Raw genomic sequence first — 25,899 nt, 5'->3', positions numbered from 1 at the left:
ATCTCTCAGACTTGTGGAAGAGGAAGAAATTTGTGACCAAAGATGAACTAGAGACCATTATTGATCACAAAATAGAAAATTTTGATTACATCAAATTAAAAAGCTTCTGTACAAACAAAGCTAATGCAAACAAGATTAGAAGGGAAGCAACAAACTGGGAAAACATCTTCACAGTTAAAGGTTCTGATAAAGGCCTCATTTCCAAAATATATAGAGAGCTGACTTTAATTTGTAAGAAAGAGCCATTCTCCATTTGATAAATGGTCAAAGGATATGAAGACAATTTTCAGATGATGAAATTGAAATCATTACCACTCATGAAACAGTGTTCCAAATCATTATTAATCAGAGAACTCTTGAGATACTACTACACACCTGTCAGATTGGCTAAGATGACAGGAAAAAATAATGATGAGTGTTGGAGGGGATGTGGGAAAACTGGGACACTGATACATTGTTGGTGGAGCTGTGAACGAATCCAACCATTCTGGAGAGCAATCTGGAATTATGCCCAAAAAGTTATCAAACTGTGCATACCCTTTGATCCAGCAGTGTTTCTACTGGGCTTATACCCCAACGAGATACTGAAGAAGGAAAAGGAACCCACATGTGCAAGAATGTTTGTGGCAGCCCTCTTTATAGTGGCCACAAACTGGAAACTGAGTGGATGGATATCCCTCAATTGGAGAATGGTTGGGTAAATTGTGGTATATGAATGTTATGGAATATTATTGTTCTGTAAGAAATGACCAGCAAGATGAATACAGAGAAGCTTGGAGAGAATTACATGAACTGATGGCTAAGTGAAATGAGCAGAACCAAGAGATCATTATATACGTCAACAACGATACTGTATGAAGATGATGGAAGTGGATTTCTTTGACAAAGAGACCCAATTCAGTTTCAATTGATCAATGATGGACAGAAGCAGCTACACCCAAAGAAAAAAAACACTGGGAAATGAATGTAAACTGTTTGCATTTTGTCTTCCCACGTTATTTCTACCTTCTGAATCCAATTCTCCCTGTGCAACAAGAAAACTGTTTGGATCTGCACACATACATTGTATCTAGGATATACTAGGACATATTCAACATATATAGGACTGCTTGCCATCTAGGGGAGGGGGTGGAGGGTGAGAGGGAAAAGCAGAACAGAAGTGAGTGCAAGGGATAATGTTGTTAAAAAAAAAAAAAAAATTACCCTGGCATGGATTCTGTCAATAAAAAGAAAGAAAAAGAAAAGTAGCAGAGAGCTAGATACAAACTAAGTCATAATAGGCATGTGTATGAAAGTAAACTGAAACTTTGAAAAAGTTGTAACAAAAGGTTCTTAACCTGAGAATCTGTGGTCTTTTTTTTAAAACTATTTTTAAAGTTGCATTTTGGTTTTGGTTCATTATAACTATTTTCCTTTTGTAATTCCTATTCAAAGGTTTTACCAGATATTGTCAAAATGACACAAAAAACTCCTAAAATGAATGAGGTCCATTACAACTCTGTTAAGATTATTTGTTGTAACAATACTATATGAGGATATATTCTGATGGAAGTGGGTATCTTCCACACAAAGAGAAGATCTAATTCGGTTCCAGTTGATCAATGATGGACAGAAGCAGCTACACCCAAAGAAAGAACACTGGGAAAAGTGTAAACAAAAACTGCATTTTTGTTTTTCTTCCCAGGTTATTTTTACCTTCTGAATCCAATTCTTCCTGTGCAACAAGAGAACTGTTCAGTTCTGCACACATATATTGTATTTAGGATATACTATAATATATTTAACATGCTGCTATATATTTAACATGGACTGCTGGCCATCTAGGGGAGGGGGTGGAGGGAGGGAAGGGAAAAGTCGGAACAGACGTGAGTGCAAGGAATAATGTTGTAGAAAATTACCCAGGCATTATGAATAGTCAATAAAAAATTACAATTTAGTAAAATATAAACACCTTCCATTTAAGGAGGGTACCCAGGCATTTCCCAGAAGGCTGCTCTCCACTGGAATTCTCCCATCATGCCACAGAAATATCTTGAAGCCCACACAGTCCTGAAACTTAAATACTTTCTGCCCCAGAGGATAGGTTCCCTTCTGGCGATTGAAGAGCTCTTCCCAGAACCTTCATTTAAGGAGAGGGCCGGCGCAGGGCAGTCATCTCTTCTGGACTTCTTGATCACACTTCCCCCTACTTTCTCTCCCTTCAGCTTCCTGAAGGTTCCTGAAGGTTTTGCTACTTAAGGTCAGGAACTGTTTTCCCTTTTGATTGTACTTGTATTCTCAAAACACAGTGCTAGACATAAAGTAAAGCATTTAATAATTTTTTTGTTGGCCAATAACAGAACCAGGAAATGGGTCAGTAAAAATAACTACAAAGAAATATACCAACAATCACTACACAACAAGCATTTAACAAGTTCTATATATTATCTCATTTGAAATTTGAATTGTTACTTTATTTGATTCGATGCTGTTAAATGTTAAAAAATTACTTCAGACCAACTTCCTTATTTTATATGTATGCTGAAACAAGCCATCACACTCGAGTTTTGATACAGGAAGGCATGAACTCAAATCTTACTAGTGACCACTTAATTATTTGGTCACTATCTTATTGCATGGATAACTTTTCTGTAGGTCAGTGAAATCAGTCTTATAGTTATTTGCTTTGTTAAATCATTATATTTTCTTTTTTCTTTTATTTTAATAGCTTTTTATTTACAAGTTATATGCATGGGCAATTTTACAGCATTGACAATTGCCAAACCTTTTGTTCCAATTCTTCCCCATCCCCTCCCCTAGATGGCAGGATGACCAATAAATGTTAAATATATTAGAGGGTAAATCAAATACAAAGTAAGTATACATGTCCAAACCGTTATTGGACTCCGAAATATTGTTTAGGAATTAGGAATTCCTAATTAGGATTAGGAATTCTATGTAATGGGTCTTAGTCATCTCCCAGAGTTCTTTCGCTGGGTGTTGCTGGTTCAGTCCATTACTGCTCCATTGCTGAAGATGGCCAGGTCCATCAGAATTGATCATCATATAGTATTGTTGTTGAAGTATATAATGATCTCCTGGTCCTGCTCATTTCACTCAGTATCAGTTCATGCAAGTCTCTCCAGGCCTTTCTGGAATCATCCTGTTGGTCATTTCTTACAGAATAATATTCCATGTTATTCATATACCACAATTTATTCAGCCATTCTCCAATTGATGGGCATCTATATATCATTTCCAGTTTCTGGTCATAAATTATATTTTTAAAATGTTTGTTATAAATATTTTAGCATCTGGAGAGGCTGATTTTATTCAAAAGACAAAATACAAGATTTCTCCCAGTTCATCTTGTATAACATTAAGTTCTTCCATAATGGAGAACTTCACAAGCAAAGGCTAGATGAATACTTGTGGGACACAGAAAGGAAGATTTTCAGGTATAGCTTCATGTCACTGATAAAAGAGGGGGGAAGGGGAGGAATAAGAGAAAGAGCAAGGCCAGAACCCTGTGGCATGCCCCTAGAGAGTCCTCCTATCTGACTAATCTATCCATTAATCAATATTCTAGATCAAATAATTCAATTCCAAGTCCCTTTATCCAGTCCATTTCTGTTTTAGTCACAAAGTTTATAACAAACGATTTAGTTATACTACTATAAATGTCAAGTACTTTAATAAAAGTATAGAGATGAGGAGGATCTCGGAGACTAAATGATTTGGCAATAGTTTTAGTTGTAATTTATTAGTGTGATTTTGACAAGAACTGAGATTGGGATAGGGAGCTTCCTAACTCAATCCTAAATGCCAACCAATTGTTCTACAATGCTACTGGAGATTTTTGTCAAGTATGTTGCTACTATGCCTAAAGGACTATAAAATTGTGCATACCCTTTATACAATCTTACTACCGTGCCTGTATTCCAAAGATCATATAAGGGAAAAGTTAGCACATGTGCAAAAAATGTTTGTAAAGCAGCCCTTTTTGTATAGGCAAGAACCAGAAACTGGATACCCAACCAATTGGGAAAAGGTCGATTCAGTTTACAGCATATGAATGCAATTGAAGAAATAATGAGCAAGCCGATTTCAGAAAAGTCTGGAAAAACTTACATAAACTGACGCTGAGTGAAGTGACCAGAAGCAAAAGAATACTAAGCACTAACAAGATTAAGTGATGTAATGGATTTGGCTCTTTTCAGTGTGGTGATTCAAGGTAATTTCAACAAACTTGGAATGGAAAATGCCTTCTGCAGAGGACTACTAGGGAGACAATGTGGATTGAAAGCAAGCTATGTTCACCTTTTTGGTTTGTTTCTCTTCTAGTTTTCTTCTCCTTTTGTTTTGATTTTTTTCTTTCCACAACATGACAAATATTGAAATGTTTAGGATTGTACATATTTTACAATCCTTCTACTTGTAATCATCTCTCTAGAAGACTGTCCCCACAAATCTCAGTTTCTGCCTATTGATTCATTGCTTGTTTAAAAAAAAATGATAAAATGTCTCCCTAATTTGTCTTATGTCCCTAATGCTTAATATTAAAAAAAAAAATCTTTCTAGGACCCTCAAAGTCTTCGTACTATAATTTATATGTTCTTTTCTTTCACAACACGATGCCTAGAAAGAAAAAAAAAACTATTGCTTCTCCTTAAGCTCTTTATAACCTCCTCCTCTAACCCAGACTTTTAGACTACACCTGCTTTTCCTCTTCAGTTACCAATTGTCAAATATCAGAGGCCACTGCTGGGTTTCAAAAGAATCTTATTTCCTATCCAAAAGCACAAATTTCTCCCCAGATTCCCCATTAATTCGACGTTCAGAAGTTTCATAATGTAAATCTCCACCTCTCATTACATCTCACAATTCTCCATCCTTGATCATATCCCTTTTATTATGTGCCAAGCATTGTGCCAAACAAACCCAGACAACACAAGTGAAAAAATTAGAGTACAGAGGGTTCCTTTTCAAATCTGAATCCTCCCACCCCTAATTATGTTACTTTTTCCAGGTCCCAGTTTCCCATTTCTCCAATTTTTTCTCTATTTCTCCAATTCTTGCACTTCCCAGAATAAATTGATCATTTCTAATCTCAAGTCTTGATTGAATGAACCTCATCTTCTCCCCTTTGAATGAGGATACAGGATAAAACACTAATGCCAACACACACACTCCCCCCCCAAAAGTTTTCCTTGAGGTTTCCTTGAGTTCCAGCTTACAGCTCCATCTCCAACTCTTGTCTACTTTCAACTCCTTGGAACCACATGAGCCCCTATGTCCAGCTTCCCTTTTTTGTGTGCAATCTTGATCATCTCCAATAAGACAGTAAGATCTTTGGAAGTATGAAAAATGGATGGCCATTTATTTGATTTCCAGTTATAAAAATTAAATTGGAAAATGAAACAAATTAGTCAACTAAAACTCACAAAGCCATCAAAGAATAATTAGGAATAGAGGTTTAGATTTGAGGAGGCCCCTGGACTTTGACCTTCCAGATTATGGATAATCTTCCTCCAAAAAGATGAAGAATGCTCTTCTTGGGGGCAGGGACTGGCTATGTGATAAGGATGGGGAGTTTCCTTCTTGGACCAGGAAAGACTCAAGAGAAGGTAGTCAGACCAACAGAGCAAGCTCAAAATGCCAAAGGAAGAACTGCTCAGTTTTACTTAAAATTGGATATATATCTTATAAGGGAAAATATCAGGATCCTGATGGAAGAAGTGGGGCTAAACACCCAAAAAAGGCTTAGTCTGGCTTCTCTAGGTGTGATCCCATTCTACACAATTGGGGTACTCATTTTTTTTTTTTTGCCAAGAACATAAAATAAATCTTTCCTACAATCATCAGCGAGTCAATAGAGTTCTTGGTAAGGGCTATTTTGTCTCTTAAAGGGGCAAGGCTTTTTTTTTTTCTTTAATCTGCATTCCCAGCTCTTAATAGGGCCAAGCACATAGTACTGAATAAATATTTGCAGAACTGATGGCCTTTTCTCAGTACTTAGTATTCATGACCTCTTTGCAAGACTTCATAAAGTTGAGCACCCTTTAACCATATACTTTCTTTTCTCTGGGTGTTCAAGAGGTTACCTTCCTCTTACTAGTTGTTCAATCAATCTCAAGATTCTTTGTCGTGACCCTCTCCACCCAATGTTTAAACACTAGCACATGTACCCTTGGTCACCAACATTAATTAGAAAGTCACTGCTTATAATACTATCATTACCTATATATCCCCTTTTGTTGGATGTTTCTTCTAGGTTCTAGTTGATTTTCATTTGAGGGCCAACAACAATGCATCGAACCACCCTCCAGATCCTAGAATTCATCATCCATTTGGATGTGACCCTAACAGGGTCTACTCTTCACCCAATGTCAGGAAGCAGTTTCAAAAGATGTTCATCCCTCACTCAAGTTTTAGGGTCCCAATTGTTTAAGGGAGGGAAATGATGATATCCTGGGTAGGTAGCACAAGACATAGACAAGAGAAAAATCTCTATTACAGTAAGCAATCTGGAAGTCTAGCTGCTCCCAATGGGAAAGCAGGGAAGAGCACTAATGGATCATAAAAAGACCTTTTAAAAGATTGTGCCAGGGTCATCTCTAGTCCTGATCTTTGGCCACTGGATTCAGATGTCACTGAGGGAGAAATGAGACCTTACATAGCCTTCCCTCACTTAAATGCAATTCACCTGCATGTCACACCATCATCTCCCAGATGGGTGTCCTTCAAGAATGAAGGCCTGTTTGTAGTGGGATAGAAACTGGAAAATGAATGGATGCCCATCAATTGGGGAATGATTGGGTAAATTGTAGCATATGAATGTTATGGAATATTATTGTTCTGTAAGAAATGACCAAGATGAATACAGTAGAGGTTTGGAGAGACTTGCATGATGCTAAGTGAAATGAACAGAACCAAGAGATTATAGACTTCAACAACGTTACTATATGAGGATGTATTCTGATTGAAGTGGGTATCTTCCACAAAGAGAAGATCTAATTCAGTTCCAGTTGATCAATGATGGACAGAAGCAGCCACACCCAAAGAACACTGGGAAATGAGTGTAAACTGCTTGCATTTTTGTTCTTCCCAGGTTATTTTTACCTTCCAAATCCAAATTCTTCCTGTACAACAAGAAAACTGTTCGGTTCTGCACACATATATTGTATCCAAAATATACTATAACATATTTAACATGTATAAGACTGCTGGCCATCTAGGGGAGGGGGTGGAGGGAGGGAAGGGAAAAGGCGGAACATAAGTGAGTGCAAGGGATAATGTAAAAAAAATTACCCATGTTCTGTCAATAAAAAAAAAAAAAGAAATGAATAAAATAAAAAAAAGAATGAACATACAACTTTGCATTGATAAAACTATAACTAGCTACTATATCCAATCAAAAAGGCAAGTTCTATCAACACCCGAGGTTATATTTCCCAAGCTTTAAAAACAAAACAAAACAAAAATTCCTTATGAATTTAGTCCAATTTAGTCCACAGATTAATAAAATCTTTGCCCCTAAAAAATCCTCCAAAGTCATCAATCAACATTCTACTCACCTAGTGTTATTGATTTCTCACCTTTCCTCACTGCCTTTTGTTGCCATGACTATATCATGCATGCTGAATCTATATCCAATAACTTTTGCATACATGCCCTTTTGTATATGGGGCATGGGAGAACCAATTTACATCAGGGCCTTCCTACCTTTTGTGAACTACTGCAATAATCTCGTAATAAAAATGTCCCTGCACGCGCTTCCCAATGTATACTTCACAAAGATACCAAAAGTGGCATTTTTAAAGCACAGTCAGATGTGACCCTGTCATTCTTCACCCCAGTAGTCTTTAGAAACTCCCTTTTACTTCTAAAATAAAATATAAAATCCTCTTCTTTGCAATTCTAAGCCCTTTCCAACCTGGATACAAGACCTTTGGGGGCTTACTTTGTGAGAATTGGACGGTAATTTAGTTTCCAATTATGAAAAATTGAACTGCAGAAATGAAACAAATTGGGAAATTGAAACCCAGGAAATGGGAGCCTAAGACCCACAAACAAATCAAAAGAATATGAATCAGTGGTGGAAGTTCTAGATTTAAACATGCCCCCTCCCTTTCCCAGATGTGGTTATTCTCCTCCAAAAGAAGGTAATTTCCTTGGGGGCAGGGACTGGCTTCCATAATGAGGAGTAGAGATCCATTAACACCTAAATAGGGAATTGTCATGTCCCAGAACTCTGAAACAAGGATTCTTACAAGGTGTTAAGTCAGTAGAATTGGTGATACAATGGTTATCTAGTTTAACAAGGTGCTTAATAGTTCTCTAAATTCAGTATGATTGATTTAAGTTTATACTGGAGTGCAGGGTATATAAATAAACTGGGGGTCTCAGCCAGAGTGAGGGCAGAGAAGACAAAGGAACTGGAGGCGGGAGCTCAAACTCTTGGAGCCAAAGACAGAGATTCATTCCATATTCAGTCAGGCTCTTGGTGGCTCTCCTGGAGGACTGAGAGAGACTCATTCATCCCATCTCACACCCTGCCCTATCCTCCTACATTTTCTCCATCCAAGTTCCCTCTGAAGGCCACCAGAAAGTTAGCTGAGCACCAGGCAAAGGAAATAATTCTTTTGGACTTTAATTACCACAAGAATAGCCAAGTGTTAAATCTGCTGAAAACTGCCCCAAAGCCTCCAGAAAACCAAAGCGAGAACATTACAGGGAATCAGTGGAGGTATTTGGGCTTCAGGAGGTGAAATAAAAGACTGCTTGGGTTATAAAATTCCTACTAGGCTAGGCACCCATTCTGGCAAGAATGTGAAATAAAATCTTTCCAATATTCAGGTTGTTTTCAGTAAGTTCTTGGTAAGATATTTTGTTTCTTAAAACTTCCACCCTACCCTGTACATGCAAAAATGTTTGTGGTAGTCCTCTTTGTAGTGGCCAGAAACCAGAAACTGAGTGGATGCCCCTCAATTGGAGAATGGTTGAATAAATTGTGGTAGATGAATGTTATGGAATATTATTGTTCTGTAGGAAATGACCAACAGGATGATTTCAGAAAGGCCTGGAGAGACTTACATGAACTGATGTTGAGTGAAATGAGCAGGACCATTATGTACTTCAACAACAATACTATATGATGACCAATTCTGATGGACGTGGTTCTCTTCAACAATGAGACGAAACAAAATCGGATCTAATAGAACAGTAATGAATTGAACCAGCTACTCTGGAAAAATGAGTATGAACCACTACATAGAATTCCCAATCCCTCTTTGTCTGCCTGCATTTTTTATTTCTTTCACAGGTTAATTGTGCAGCAAAATAACTATATGGACATGTATACATATATTCTATTTAACATATACTTTAACATATTTAACATTTATTGGTCTACCTGCCATCTAGGGGATGGAGTGGGGGAAGGAGGGAAAAAATTGGAACAAAGGTTTTGCAACTGTCAATGCTGAAAAATTATTCATGCATCTATCTTGCAAATAAAAAGCTATGATTAAAAACAAAACCAAAAAAAAAACTTCCACTCTCATTACTCCCTTTCATGAATTCTTGAGTCCCGCCAAAATAACTTTCAAGATATTCCTAGCCCTCAGCATTCCTTCTTCCATCTTTCTTCCCCTATGTCTTTGAACAGCCCATCTCTCCATGTCTGGAATCAACTACATTCCTTCTCTCAGAATCCCCAGCTGTTTTCTTTAAAGTTCAGCTCAAATGTCATCTCCTGCAGAGCCTTCCCTGATCTACCCCCCAGTCACTATGTTTGGCAATTTCAGATATCTACTCTGTATATATGCTTGACATAATATTTATGTATACTTGTCATCTCCCCACCATATAACAGAACATAATCCTTGAAAGCAAGGGCCTGTATGTACCTCGTTTCTAACTTTGGCATCTAGTACAATTTACAGTTATGCCTGTGAAAATTGAATGTGGATTTGGTTCTCAGAGTTAGAAAAGTTGAATTCATTCAGAGAAATTAAGCTTACAGTGAAATCTAATAAATAGTAGTCTGGGACCAGAAAAAGGAAATATAGTCAGGGGTTTTAGATTTGAAAAGGAATTCTCTGTACTTTTCCCCCTTTTCCCTACTTGGGTTCCTTCAGAAGTCATCTTCCACTAAGAGAAAGTAAATTCCTAAAAGCCATATCCTTTTTGCTAGTATTGGTATTTCCAAAGTGTGACACATAATATACAAGGGAAGAGAATTAGACTAGAAGATACTTAGTAAAGGGATTGGAGTCAGGATAAGAAATAAAAGACTGCCTTTGCTGTTTCAAAAAAGAAACTGTTTAGACACCAGCTCTTAAAAGAGTGTAAAATTAAATCTTTCCAGGATTCATCAGGGAAATTCTTGAAATTTTAAAGATAATTTTATTATAATAGTCAACAACTTTTATTTACAGTATTCTAAGGGTATGATGCAATCAAGTTTTTTGGAAATATACTACAAAGAATCAAAAACAAAGCATAGGTATTCTTGGAGGAAGTGGCATTTGAGTTGGGCTTTTAAAAATGGGCAGATAAAAAGGGAAAAAGACATTCCAGAGATAGAAAATGTAGCATACTCCCTAAAAAGGTAAAGCTGGATGGCACCAGATAGTGAAGGAGCCTGAATGCCAATAGAAAGGAAGAGCCAAGTGGCTTTATCAGGCTGTTGGCAACAGTAATAGTAGTAAGAGGACAAAAATAGGCAAAATAAATAACACAACGGACATGATAAAGGGTTATATTTGAAAAATAAGAAAGTTTAAAAGATAACCCTGTAGGTTAAGAACAATACCATAAACCCTTGCCTTGTGTGAGGCTAATTTTTCCCTAAAAGGGAACTATCCTCAAAAATAAATTGGGTTGGGGATTAAAGGTTCAGATTATCATCCCTTTTTACTCATCTAAGTAAAAACAAACCATAATAAGGAATTTAAAGTTCTCTAAGGGTTGGTAGACCAAAATGGCAATTCAGTCAGCTGCTCAAGTGAAAATGTCCTCTGTATATGTACTTGTTGAATATCTTTTCTACTATGACTAAGTCCATCTCCTTTTGTTAGCTCCTAATTGAATGACCCCCAACTACTAGAGTTGAAGAACCAGCCCAGAACTCATTTTAACAAGTTTAGAAAAATTAAAAACCACTTAAATGCGGGGAGGGGAGAGGGGGGTGTGCAATTGGGAAGTGAGAGCGCTGCTATTCCTGGGTCAAGACCAAATTTGGAATATTATGTTCAATTCTAGGTAGCACATTTTAGTAGAGTTTTGAGGATGGAGAAAAAATTGAGAACTCGCTAATAAACATTTTAAAATGAATGTTAAATTGTCTTTACATCTAACAGGGGAAAGTCTTCAAAAACTACATTAAGTGCAATCTTTGTTTGAATACAACTTTAAAGTTTAAAGTTGTATTCAAACAATCATTAGGTCATAATTCAATTTTAGCTCTAAGGTTATCACTACTCAACATAGAGAGGTAATTTTGCTTCCTCTTACAGTTAAGTCACATTTTTAGCAAAACTGTCTCCTCCAAATATAGAGGAACAGAACAGAACTATAAGAGGCTTAGTTTAGATGTCTCCTACACAGTAGACATCCAACTATTTTTGGTATAATACACAAAACATTCAAGATATAGTTAAAATACTATACATAATAATTTCTGCCTTCAGGAATTCACAACCTAACAGAAATATAAAATGTATACAAATCATAATATGGGTTTACAAGATGAATTAGGTGCCAGGATAACCTCGTAGGGAAGAATGTTTTATGCTTATACAAAAGAGCTGAAGAGAAAATGAAATCAAAGCTAATAGCCCAATTTGGCTACCAAAGCACATGGCAATTCAGAAAATTCAGAAAATGAAATGAGGCTAGAAATAAATGTAAGCTGGAGCTAAATAGCAGAGGCTAAAGTAGTTCAAGCTACAGGCAACAGACAGCTTCTGAATTTTAGTTAGATTTCCTAATTTAGAATATAAACACAGACTCCTCCTCCAAACAATGGGAGAGAGAGGGATCTTCATTTGTGTTTTGCAGTTTTCAACTTTTTACTGACAAACACCTTGTCAGATGGGAGATGCCCTTTCTTATGAGATAATAAAAGAATGGGATTGGAATGAAGTTTTCTAAGTATTGAGATTGTCACATGATCCCTCCCTATACACCTGAACCCTGGGATGCAGGACTTTAGTGGAGTTAGAGGAAGTGACATGACCCACAGGAAGCAGGCAACATCAAGGATGGTTATGTCCTTTTAGTCCATCCAATGAAAAGGCTTGGTTCTTTGCCTTCTGAGTCGTGGACAAGTCGGAAGCTGGCCAGGTTCCAGGGGCACAAGGCCAGAGTTGGGATGGCTCCCAGGTGTGTGTCTGGGCCTCTCCCTACAGGGATTATATAAATGCTTTCTCTTTGTACCTGAAGATATTTCTGATTAGTTAATTTGGGAAAGGGGGTTTGGCACCTGTCCTATACAATAAGCCTCTTTTTGCTTTATCTTACTGAGTCCATTTTTGTGGTCTAGATCATTTTACACATGAGAAAATTGAGGCAAACATGTTTGAAATCACTTGCCCAGGATCAAACAGCTAATGTCAGAGGCCGAGTATAAACTAAAGTCTTCCTCACTGCAAGACCAAGCTCTATCCACTGTGCAACCTAACTCCCTTTCCCCCTCCTTTTTCCCCTTCTCCCTCCCTACTTGCAAGCAGCAATGAGTTATTAAATAAAACTTTAAAAAAAAAAAAAAGATGTAGCAATCCCTTGTTCAATTACAACTTCAATTAAAAATAATCATTGCTGACAGTCATTCAGTAATCTAAGATTTGCAAAGCACATTACAAATATAATCTGATGTTCATAGCCACTTTGTGCTATTTACAAATTTACAAGAGTCCTAGATGAAGCAGGTTCAGAATTTCAAAGATGACTTGACCACGATGACACCATTAGCTAATTGTTAAAGTTCCTCATTAAGGAGGAGTTTGCTACCACAGTGTTCAAAAGACTTGGAAGAATAACTATATCTGAATCCCATTTTATGAGCATTGGCCTCAGTCTCTTCATCTGTAAATGAGGATGCCAACTTGCCTCAAGTTAAAGGCAAAAAAAAAAAAAAAGTACATCACAAACTTTAGAACTCTATACAATGTGCATAGTTATTAGAAACAAAAAAGTTTAAATTTATTGATGGATTATCGCACATTTTTGTAATATATTACTTTCTGGGAGGAGGAAAGCAAGTTTAGGCAATGGAAAATGTAATGATGCACCAAAGAAAATAATTTTTTGGATTAGGCCAAATCAGAAGGCCACTTTTGATCCATACTGGTTATAATCCTGATCAAATCATTGAACCTCTCAACGTCCAGGGAAACTAAAACTACAGATTACAAAACTTGCTGATCTGCACTAGGTACGGGCAGATTTCTACACTAAGTAATAAACAGTTCAAAAAAATTATTTTAAACTTTGATTTCTTGACAAGAAAACATTTACCTTAAAAGCACTTTTGGAAAGCTGGGTTCTTCTGGGAGATGACTAAAAACCATTACATTGAATTCCCAATCCCTTTAGTTATGCACACCTGCATTTTTGATTTCCTTCACAAGCTAATTGTACAATAATTCAGAGTCTGATTCTTTTTGTACAGCAAAATAATGTTTTGGTCATGTATACTTATTGTGTATCTAAGTTATATTTTAATATATTTTAACATCTACTGGTCATCCTGACATTTAGGGGAGGGGGTGGGGGGGTAAGAGGTGAAAAATTGGAACAAGAGGTTTGGCAATTGTTAATGCTGTAAAGTTACCTATGTATATATCCTGTAAATAAAAGGCTATTAAATAAAAAAAATTTAAAAAAAAAAAAAAAAAAGGAAAGCTGGGTTCTTACCAAGCCATGAAATAAATTTTTGTGTAACAAACATTTGAGCACCTACCTATTTGTAAAGCACCTACAAAGTTACCAAGTAAAAACAACCCTCTCTGTTCAAGGTTTTATAGCATAAGAGAATGAAAAACCCTGAATAACATGAGTAAATAGTATGGATGTAACAAAGTCTTAAATGAAATTCAAGAAAGTAGTATCACTATCCAAAAGGAACCAGTAAAGATGTAACTGGAAAAGGCAACATTTGAATAATAACCAACAATTTCTCATCTCTGGAATATATCTTTGTGTATCTCCCATTTAAGTTGCAGCTTCTTAGATCCAAATTCTGGATTTTAAACCTTTCCAGATTCTATTTATTTTATATACCTAACATACAGACATGTTCTTTCCCCAAAAATGTTGTCTTTGTTAGCTGATTGAATAAGCAGCATTTTAATAAATGAAAGACATTTACTGGAGCAAATCAAAAAAAGATCCTTTAAAGGAAGCAGCATCTGAGCTGAATTTAAGGAGGTAAATATTCCAAAATATAAAGGCAAACACAGAAAACAATTCAGGCATACTAGACTTTTGAAAAAGGAAAATGCACTTAATTATTATGAAAAGTAGAATGGGTTAGAGGAAAGCCCCTATATATCCCCTCACTATTTAACAGAAGAGTAACAAAAGGGGAGATAAATATCAAAAAAGCTTCTGGAAGGAGAGGATAAGAAAAATGTTTTCAGATATAGAAAACCAAAAAAAAAAAAAAAAGATATGGAAATGGCCAATAGCAGTCCCATTTAGCTGATGTAGAGTAATGGAAACTGGTAGACTGTAGTTAGAATTTCCAAAAGGCACTGAAGGTTTATGAAAAGATTTGCACATGGAACTGAACCAACCATTCTGGAGATCAATTTGGTCTCTACTGGGTCGGTAATCCAAAATGATCATAAAAAAGGGAAAAGGGCCCACAAGTATAAAAATATTCACAGTCCAGGTTTACATCCTAAAGGAGGAAATCTATCCCAGAAACAAAATACTAGTAAATAGTAAATACTCTTTAATTATTAAGTACTTAAATTGCTAATTGAGGTAACGAGGAAAGACTGGAAGAAAATGTTCATCTAAAATAATCCAACACCAGCAGCTTTTAGTATAGCTAAAGGATTGCCAAAGTCTCTTACAATTAGGAGCATAGGATTAATTTATAAACTTTGTGGAAGACGTACTTCCTATATTTATAACAGAGAAAAAGGAATCTTTGTAAAAAGGCAACTGGTCAAAGAGACCCAGCCATTTACTGCAAAATTTACTGCAAAAAAACCACAAACTAGTTAAGTTCAGAATTGTAAAGACATTTTCTGGTCAACACACCAGAAAGGTTAGGGTAGAATGAAAGTCAACCAAATGAAATGAACCATGGTTCTCAACAAATTTAATATACTACTTTTAGCATTGTGAAATTCCTTAAAGGATAAAGATAGTTTTCAGTATTTATTGATGCAGTCAAGCAAGAAACTAAAGCTTATTAATGGAGACAAAACATTCAATACCTACACTAGGGCCACTAGATGGCGCTGTCAATACATTATTGGCCCTCAAGCAAGGAGGACCAGATTTATCAGACCCTATTTTGATTCCTGGGCAAGTCACTTAACATTATCTTGGAGGGGAAGAGATAGGAAAAGAGGGAGGAGAAGAACACCCTCCGTGTCCTCCACTCACTCTGGACTAAGAGGTCTTCAGCCAATCAGGTAAGTAGATCCAAAGACTGCTCCAAGAAAAATCTAGGTTGATATTCCACTCCACAAATCAGGATTTTTCCATAGACAAAGAATTTGAATATTATTACTTCCTCCATTTAAGTCAGATAAATACATTTGAGGGCTCCACTAATAAGGCCCTCAAAATTCATAACATACAAGTTTGAGATTAAAACCTAGCTTCTCCAAAATTAGAGGCACCCATCCTATAATGATTCAAAACTTAATGAGCCAAATCATATCCCTTAAAAGTGTTCAGTTGACACCCAGTAATAATAGGAACTAAAGATTCTGAAGACTGTAAAAATATAAATATTTGATTTAAAATTTTATGATTTATTTAAAAATTAATTGATAAGCAAATAATACTCAATGAAAAAGTTACAATATTTAAGGGAAAAAAGTATGAATTATCTGAAATAATAATAATAAAAATAATAAAAAAAATAATAAGTTCCAACTTCCCATTTTTATAGGCAAGTAAATTGCATCCCCCTACCCAATCAATGCTTTTTATCTATATTCAACCAATAACTATTCAAACTTCACTTGACCTTAACTTCTCCAACTTCACATGTGCCATATTACTGCTTTCTCCTCTCTTCACTAAACAGTAAATGAATTCTCCCCTGACCTCCATTTTTGGTGAAGACTGAAATGAAGGCATCCAAGAAAATAAATAAAAAAAAATAAATAAAATCATTTCAAATGAAATCCTTCAGTATGAGCTTTTAAGTATCAAGTTCACATGAATCTGTAAATTTCTTAAGCCAGTTCTAGCCCTTTCTTACTTGTCCAGATTTTAGTACATTACACCAATCGAAACACTCCATGATCTAGGCATATTAGTTTGCTCTTCACACAATTGTCCACACCTCCCCATAATCTCCACTTTTATGTGCTAGGTTTTTTGCCCAGGCCTGGAATGTTCTCTTCCTGCCATGTAGCCACCTTTTGAAATCTCTTGGGAGTCCTTTAAAACTCATGTAGGTGTCACTTTTAAGAGATCCTTCCTGTTCTGCCCTCTACTCCCCTTTTCTTTCAATATACCTTAAACATTCTTTTTAACCATGATCTAACTTCTAACCTATAACCTATACTTCCATACAAGACAAGACAAATGTAGTGCAAAAAAACATCAGCTGTCCAAAACCCTAAGTTTTTAAGCAGCAACACTTTAACAATTTTATATTAAGATTATTCTAAAATATATTAATAGCTCACATATAAATTTTATTATAGTTTATTTACAAGATATATGCATGAGTAATTTTTCAGCATTTGACAATTAAAAAACCTTTTGTTCCAACTTCTCCCCTCCTTCCCCCACCCCTTCCCCCAGATGGCAGGTTGACCAATACATGTTAAATATCACATATAAAATTTTAAAATTTAGAAATCATTTTCCTCACAATTAATTAATTAAGTCTGATTTCATCAGTGTGGGGAATTCCTAGTATAAAAACTCTCTCAATTATTAATTATTGCAATGTATTGTCTTACCCAAGTTACTGAGAGATCAAGTTGTCACAGAAGAACAATATTCCAATTTTACAAATATACAAAGTAAGGCTCAAAAAAGGACAAGTAATTTTTTCATGGCCACAAAACCATTAAGTGGCAGAAATAGGATTTGAACACAAATTAAGCCCCAATTTAATACTCCTCACACTAGATCATGTTATTTTTCTGTATTTAAAAATTAAGAGTCTATTAAACATAATCTGTTCTTTTCCCCACAACTCAGGATCACTATGCATTGAGAGGTAACCATATTTGTCCTCAAAGCTGAGAACTTTTGTTCTTTTTTAAATTTTGGGGTCAGCTTTCTGGGTCTTACTCCGTCATTTTTTTTTTTGCATTTTTTTAATATGCCCTTCTCTGTAAAATTGTACATTTGAAAACCTGATAAACAAGCTTATTTCAACTATGTTTAAAGTTTGAGTCAATAAACTCAGCATTAGGAAGCTTGAAGGTTGTCCCATGAGTCAAATATACAAATTTAAAGCATCCCACTGAACTTAACTCTCTGGATTTCTCCACCTCCTTACTAACATAGCAGGCCTTACCACAGTGACTTAGTCGTTAAGCCTGCCTCTTTATTTTATGCCGTTTTCTTATTAAAATATAAGCTCCTTGAAAGAAGGAACTGTATTTTGTACTAGCACATGTAACCCAGAATGTTGCACAGTTCCTGGTACCTTAACAAATTTTCTTTTTACTGTCTGAAATAATTATGAATTATTTGCTTTCAAATTAATTAAAACATTGATTTAAGCCAAGATATAACTGCAAGCCCAATCAAATCATCATAAACTGAAGTACTGAAATAAATTCAAGAGAATTGGTTTAGGGCTCTCACTATCAACTACACCCTTCCCTTATCCAAGAGTAGAGCCCAAAAGCCCAGAAGATAATATAAATTATAATAATTTTTCCAAAAGTTCAGAAAAGAATCAAAACAAGTGTTTTGTTTTACCCAGGAGCAATGGATTAGTCTGAAAGCAAGAAGCTAGAAGAAAATGTGGAATGAAGATGCTAGACAACTTTCTAGCTTTCTTCAAGTCAAATCTTGAAAGAATGATTTTATAGTCTGGTTGCAAGCACTGTGAATTCACAGTCAGACCAATCCATATTCAATTAAGAAAATGTTCTACATTATCATGAGTCATTATTCTGCACTTACTAACCTTGCTTACTAGTGCTCTTGGTACATAAAAGGGACTCATACACTCAAATGAATTTTATACTTTAAGATCAGGGACTAAAATTGTTTTTGTTTTTTTAACTCTGCTTCCACTACAAAGTCTAGTACATATATGGAACTCTTGAGTAAGAGGTATAGAGTACTGTCTCAAATGGTCCATACACAAGTTGCTTAATCCATAGTCAGTCTAAACATTTATTAAGTGCCTATTGTGTGCCAGACGCTGTGTTAAACAGTAAGGATATAAAGGCAAAAGACATTCCTTGCTCTCGTGGAGCTCAGTCTAGACGTCACACAAACTACACACACCTCCCCCTCTTTAAAAAAAAAAAAAAAAAAACTTTCTGTAGAAGGTGGGAATTTAAATACAACTTCAAGTTAGGGAAGTTGGAAAACAGAAATGAAAAGGATAAAGCATTACAGGCACGAGAGTGAAAATTCCTGTGTTGGGATATGGGAGTGTTTTGTTACAGAAATAGCAAGGAGGTTAGTGTTACTGGTGTTTGGTAAATGGAGTTTCCTCAACAAGAATTCCCAATACCAATGAACTTGAAAGTAAAAGGTTAAAAAAAAGTAACTTCCTGTCTTAGTTTAAAAAAAAAAAAAATTACTTCTACAACATGCAAGGATCACAGAATTATACAATGTTTGGTAGACTTCTCCTTGATTGAATTCCCTAAATTGAATCACATATTTGATACATCGATGTTGTTACTTTTCCATCTCAGTAGTAGTATTGGATAGGCATCCATCTTCTCCTTGGATCATACTGACCTCCAGAGCAAAAAAGCTAGCAAACTTACTATTTTGAGATATAAAACTATAATGATAAAGTGTCTGGAAGAAGTGAGCCAACTCAAAAGTTTTAAATAATCCTCTCCTTTTACAGAAGTATTTGAAATCCAGAAGTCAAATGAGTTGACCAAGGTCATTCAGCTAAATATCAAAGAGCTGGAATCTGAACCTTAGAAATGCGTTTTGAATAAATAAATTCCTATGGAATAAATATACCAATAACCTAATTTCTACACTTTTAACAAGTAAATACATCCAAAATCATGTTGATGCAAGTCATTAAGTAAAAGAATAAATGAAAAATCAGATAGTGATATTGGGCATTAGTTTAAAAAAAAAAAGTAGTTCTTCCAAACTAAGACTTCAAAACCTTGTAATCCTAGCCTTACAATCCCAGATAATATAAAGAATCAAAGAATTTAAAATTCAAATTACCTTTCAATCGTCATTTCAAAGTTTGCAGTTTCCCTAATTTCAAAGTTTCCCTCTTTTCAAGACAGATACCAAGTTTAAAAAAGAAACAATACACCACTATCAACACTTAAGGAAATTATAAACCACGATAATGATACCTTTACAGGAGGCTCCAAATAGTCAAACAAATACTCTGCCCTAGCTAGTACTGTTAAATAAAAGATTAGTAGATGAAGCAAAAACCCAAGAAAGTTCTAACAGCTTATTACATCTTTAAATAAAATCAGATAATTTTTAAAGCTAAATCCTTATCTTGTGGATTTCAGTTTAAAGCAGCATGATTAACCCAAATTAATGTTCTATTAAAACAAAACAAAACTAAATGTTTTTCTCTTTACAATCATAATGTTAACCCTGAAAGGAAAATGCTTCTTCCTTTACAAAAATTTACAGAAAAAGTACAATGAGTAATTGTAAATTGTAAACTATCTACATACAGGGGTCCTCAAACTACAGCCCGTGGGCCAGATGCAGCAGCTGAGGATGGTTATCCAGGGCTATGAAGTCTCTTTAAAGGCCCACAAAACAAAGTTTTTGTTTTTACTATAGTCTGGCCCTCCCACAGTCTGAGGGACAGTGAACTGGTCCCCTATTTAAGAAGTTTCAGGACCCCTGACAAGGACAGAAACCCATAAAAATCCCTAAGCATTTCTCTGAAGTCTAGTCTTCAATTTGAGCTTTGTTTTTAATACCTCCTACATATTTCATTTCCATTACTGTCTCTACCAACTTATTTTTCTTTAAAAAATTCAATTTCTTCAGTCACAAAGAAATTATCTTTTAAATCCATTTCCATCTTAAGTACCGCCTATTTCTTACATCCATTGATTGTAACTATTTGCTCCCATGTTTGAAAAGCTAATCAAATCCTTGCCATATTTCTCCACTAGGTGGTGTTTCTATGTGAATTTAAAATACCAGAATTTTGAGGGGAGAAAATCTTTCAGATACATATGTACTGAGACCAAAATATTCCCGAGAACATCTCTTAACTTTAAGAGGAACATCTCTTAACTTTAAGAGGAAAAGAGAATGTTATGTGGATTGTAGATTCTAAAGTACAATAAATTAAAGAAATAATCTTAAAATTTAGGGTTTATTTTTCATAAATTTAAAATCTATAAAATTACATTTGAAGGAATTCCATGGTAAATATTTATAAAAAAAAGGCAATTGCTTCTTTGAGTCACCACCAAAAGTCTTTTCCATGGTATAGTCTAAATGTGATTTCTCTTCCATCAGAGAGTATTCTTTTCAAACTGGAAAGGTTTCTGGTCCAGTCTTTGTTAAAAAGTCACCCAAAGATTAGTTTAGGTAGGTACAGAGAATTCAATTGACTTTTTTTCAGGTACATCACTCTTTAAATCAGAAATTCAACTTGACTGGAAAGGTATTAAATTTTTATTTTGGATTTTTTTGTTTAATGGCTTTTTTCATTTTGGTAACTTCTTTCAATGTAATTTATTCAGTTTAAAACATTCCGGTAAAGAGTTCTTAATATACCTTCAACAGTCAGAAAGGTCCATGTATCAAACTGTCCACTGAAGTAATGAAAGATTAGAATCAATATATATATATATATATGTATGCATAAAGTATACCCAAACCTATGAAATTGCTGTTTTGAGGCTTTTTAAAATGAGATGTTTGATGTTTATTAAAATGTTTAGTAAAGTGTGAGCTTAGAGCCAAAACCTAGTTTAAAATTGAGATCTTAATTTTTTCATTTACAGATAAAAGAAACAGAAGCACACATAGGTTAAGGTCACAAAGCTGGCTAGTGGCTAAATGGGACAAGATACATACCAGCCATCAGTCTAATGCATTCTATAACCCCATTGTTTGCTTAAAAAGGGACATAAATGTAATTCTCCCTTGAACCAACTTTTTCTAAGTCTATTGTAAAGAAGGCATGACGTGTCAAAAGTGAACATAAAATTGGCTTTGAAATCAGCAAGACTTGGATTAAACTGTGGCTGTGACTCCAGGCAAATTGCAAATTTTAGCTTCCGGTTCCAATCATGATTTTGAGACCTTAAATGCAAAAGCTGTTAATAAGCAATGATAGTTTCCTCCTTGACTGAATTCTCTAAACTGAATCACATATTTGGCAAATGAATGTTACTTTTCCAAGTTTTAATCATCTTAGTAGTATTACTGGACAGGCATCCATCTTTTGTCTTCAGACCATTCTGATCTCCAGAGCAAAAAGCCTCCAAATTTTCTACTTTGAGATGTAAAACGTCTGGGGGAGAGGCCCCTAATTCCAAATCTTAATTAAACACCCTTTGTCTTTAAAGACACTTGTTCTATCGCCTGGACACTTCATTTTCTCCAACTTCTCTAACAAAACAGTAAACAGAACATACTGTACACTCAAAAATGTGTGGTGTGAACACCTAAAGCAAATATGGCATATTACTTTCTAGAGAAGCTTAACACATTCAAAATTCTCTCAAATTGTAATTTGAATTCAAAATTGGAAGGAAGGAATAATTTATTAAGTGCTTGACCCTGTGCTTTACAAAAAATCTCATTTGTTCCTCACAACCACCTTGGGATTTATTTTCCCCATTTTACAGATGAGGCAAACGGAGGTTAAATGACCTAGATAGAGCTAGATCTGATGCCTGACCTGAATTAATGGACATATTTTATATTACTCATCTCCTGAAATTTTGTTTTGCTTTATCTATCCAGTGTCAGTTCCTTGTGGAGAATCATTCGACCTGTAGATGACACAAAATAAACAACTAGAAACTGCAAATTTGATAATACTGTAGGGTTTTGGGTTTCTTTTTCCTCTTCTTTTAAACTTTCTTATGAATTGACTGATACCATTTTACCAGGAATTGTAACCTAACTGCCGTGTCAAACCAATTGATGTGTAAAATTCAAGTACAAGTTACCTTTATACTAATAAGACATTCACTTGCCCTGAATCTATAGTCATATGAAGACCCGAGCTCTAATTATCCCTCAGTCACTTGTGTGAACTTGGGCCAAGTCATTTAACCTGTCTGCCTCAGTTTCCTCAACTGTAAAAATAAAAACAGCACCTAGTTCCCGAGGCTAAATTGAGCAAAACCTTAATAAAGCCCTAGCAAATTTTAAAGTAGCAAATAAATTCTACTAGCTGGTACTATTATTTCCTCCAACTGGCTTATTTTATTCTCAATTCATGCTAAAAAAAAAAAAAATAAAAAAATAAAAAACATCCTATTTCCTCTGACTACTTTATTCTTACCCAAAAAGGGGGGATGAAAAAAGGGCAAAGTTAGGCGAGTTTTTTAAAAATTCCCCTCGGGAGCCTCCCCTCCCCAGCCGTACTTGAGCACCACAAACCATGGCCTTTCACCAGGAAATTTCAAATTCAGTACGCAAGAAGCTGGGCAACTTTAGGTTAAAACCATTTGACCACCTCAGCCTTTAAAGACAACCTCCCCAAAAATAAAACCAGCCCCCACCCCCGCCTTTCTGGAAAAGCTCCGATTCTGGCGAGTGATCCGGCCCTTTCCCCTCCCCCACCTTAGATTTGCCGCTTCCCGCGGGCAGGGAATGGTACTTTTGCCTTTCTCCTAAGGCCGCCGCTGAGCATAGGGTCAGGCACACAGGAGGCCGTTAATAAATGTTGGCTGAATGATAAAGAACCCCAAGTGCACACCAACGTTGCTCCCATCTCGACGTGGCGTTGACATTCGGATCCAACCGACCGCATTTTGGGGGAGAAGGGGCCCAATTTTGCTCACGCGATGACAGCAAAGGAGAGGCACTACACTAGCCTGGGAGACTAGAAAAATCAATCCGCCTTTTTCCGCGGCTCCCGAGAGGAGCCACGACCACCCCGAAGCTTCTCAACGCCCTCCCTGCCCGGCCCGAGGTTCGAGCTTTCGGACCCTTGGGATGAAGGGGGACGGGCTAAGAGCGGCCTTCAAACGGACATCGAGGCCGAGGCGGCCAAGAGCCGGGGGGAGGGGGGAAAGAAGGCCCCGAGCGTCCGGACGCGTCCTCCGCCCCCTCCCCCAACGGCCCGGGCCGCAGCAGCCCGATGCCCGGCGGCGGCAGGCCAAGGACACTCGGCTGGGCAGCCGGTGCCGGAATCGGAGCCACCGGGTCCCTGGCCCGCCCGCAGGCCGCGAGGCCCGGGGAACCGGCGCGCCGGGCGGGTCATCAACACCGCCGTTGCTAAGGCGCTGGGAACAAGTCGGCCACCCGCCCGTCCTCCTAGCCCTTGCCGCGGTTCGACACGGCTGCCTCCTCCCTGCCCCCGGGCCCTACCAGGGGCTTCCCTTACCCGAAGGAGGTTGGCAGCTTGCGACTAGGAGGAGGAGAGGCTGGGCGGCAAGGCCCGCGGTCTCCTCTCGGCTCCGGCGCTGCTGGTGGTGTTGGTGGTGGTGGCGGCGGCGACTCCTCGCGCTTTCCTTTCTCTCCGTTTCTCCAACAACAAACAGGAAGTGCGTCAGACGTCGGAGCTACGCTTCGACGCCGCACTTCCCTTCCACCATTAAATCCGCTGGGCCAGAGGCGGTGGCTGCGGAGGGGGAGGGGAGTGGCGGCTGCCGCTTCTACCCGAGGCCGGCCCCGCCTACGCCCCGCCCCTACGCCACCTTCCCGAAAATTCTCCACTCATTTAGGCGGACGCGCCGCAGCCTGTGGCCGTTGGCGCCATCTGCCGGCCGTCGAGTTAGGGCCGATGAGGAAACGCCGCTGCGACCGCCTCAGACCCTCCCGCATGGGTCACGCCGCTATGTCCCCCTAGTATCTGCTCCTGAAACACACACGTGTACACTGGGGCCCCCTGTCGGGATGCCGAGAGGCTGCGGCGGCGGGCGCTCCTCACCCTGGCGACCGTTAGGGCCGCCTGGAGGAGGGGGAGGGAAAGGAGGGAGAGCCGAGGGGGCACCTTCGGGCTTGGGCCTAGCGGGAAAAACCCCATCGACCGGGCCGCGCATTTGCCGCCGTGGCGTCGAATAAATGAACTTAAAAGCGTGATATCTTATTTGTGCCGGGGCGGTAGAGCTAGATGCCAGAGGGCAGAGCCCTGGGCAAAGGAAAGAACTCCCCAGATAGATCTGCCAGTCTTTCCCTCCCAGTCTCGGTCTCTCAGTCTCTCTCTGTCTCTCCCCTCCCCCTCCGAACAGGCAGATCTGGCGGTTGTCAGTTCCCTTTGCAGGCTCATCACCGACTCCTGCCGCCTAACGCTGGGTCTTCCCCAGCCTCCCTCCGAGGCCCATTTTTTCTCTCCCCGTTTCCCTCACTTGCCGTTCTTCTCATCAGTTTCTGTAGGCAGGTTCTGTGGTCCTTTCTGTGTGGATGGCGGCGGATAGAATGAGCGCTAGGAGTCAGACCTGAGCTCCGATGGGACCCCGGGACAGTTAGCCCCTAGGGGAGCGCAAGCATAGCGCCGACCCCTAGGTGATTGTGAGGATTTAAGGAAGATAAAACTGGTCCTTGGCGCATTGTAAGAATTACCATTAATGTCATTTCAGATCTCTCCGACCTAGGTTGGTGATTGAGCTCTAAGAATACACCATCCACTATCTTAGTTATTTCCAAGAGAAAATAACCCCTAAGCGTTCCAAATTCAACATGTACAAAATGGAATTTATTATCTTTTTTTTTAAATAGCTAATTTTTCAGGTAACAAAATTTTCCCCCCTTAATCTGACCTTCCCACTTTTCTCACTGAACATTTTTTTAACTGAAAAAATCCTTCTAATAGATAGAAGCGTGGTTCAATCAGACAGATGAATTCCCACATCAGCCAAGTCCTATTTCTGCACATTCACCTCTTTCTCAGGAATTGAATGAGCTGTTTGGACTTAGGGTTTATCTTTATCATTATAATGATCAGAATTTTATAGTCAACTTTTTATTTTCTATATATTCTTGTACAAATTATTCCCCTTTCTGCTTCATTTGCTTTCCATCAATTCACATTAAGTTGCATCAATTACCCCTGAAATTACACACTTCATCATTTCATGTGATCAAATCATTTTCCACTTCATTCATGTACCACAATATATAGAGCCAATTCTCCTATAAGAAGGCTCTTCTTATTTTACAATTTTGCACTAAAATATTTTTGCACATATTGATCCTTTTTCTCTTTGAGGCATAGATGCGCCTAATGGTAATGCAACTAGGTCAAAGGGTCTTTACAGTTTGATAACTTTCTGGACATTGTTCAAAACTATTTTCTAGAATGGATGAACCAATTCATAGCTTCATCAATAGTATATTAATGAAAATATTTTCCCAGAAGTCTTCTAA

General features: G+C 37.5%; 1 protein-coding gene across 4 annotated transcripts in view; it reads right to left on the bottom strand.

The window, feature by feature from the left end:
- Positions 1 to 24,980, bottom strand: part of DNAJB6 (DnaJ heat shock protein family (Hsp40) member B6) — a 104,441-nt gene extending 79,461 nt beyond the window's left edge. For 2 of the 4 annotated variants that reach the window (XM_031939557.1, XM_031939561.1), the window contains exon 1: positions 23,918 to 24,059. The gene's annotated coding sequence lies outside the window, so the exon portion shown is untranslated. Of the gene's footprint in view, positions 1 to 23,917; positions 24,079 to 24,885 lie in introns of those variants that run through there. The other 2 variants (XM_031939560.1, XM_031939558.1) reach the window with 2 other exon arrangements.
- Positions 24,981 to 25,899: the final 919 nt, after the last annotated feature.

This window comes from Sarcophilus harrisii, chromosome 5 (assembly GCF_902635505.1).
Source record: "Sarcophilus harrisii chromosome 5, mSarHar1.11, whole genome shotgun sequence".
In the NCBI taxonomy this organism is placed as follows: domain Eukaryota; kingdom Metazoa; phylum Chordata; class Mammalia; order Dasyuromorphia; family Dasyuridae; genus Sarcophilus; species Sarcophilus harrisii.
This window is presented reverse-complemented; position numbering and strand designations above follow the sequence as displayed.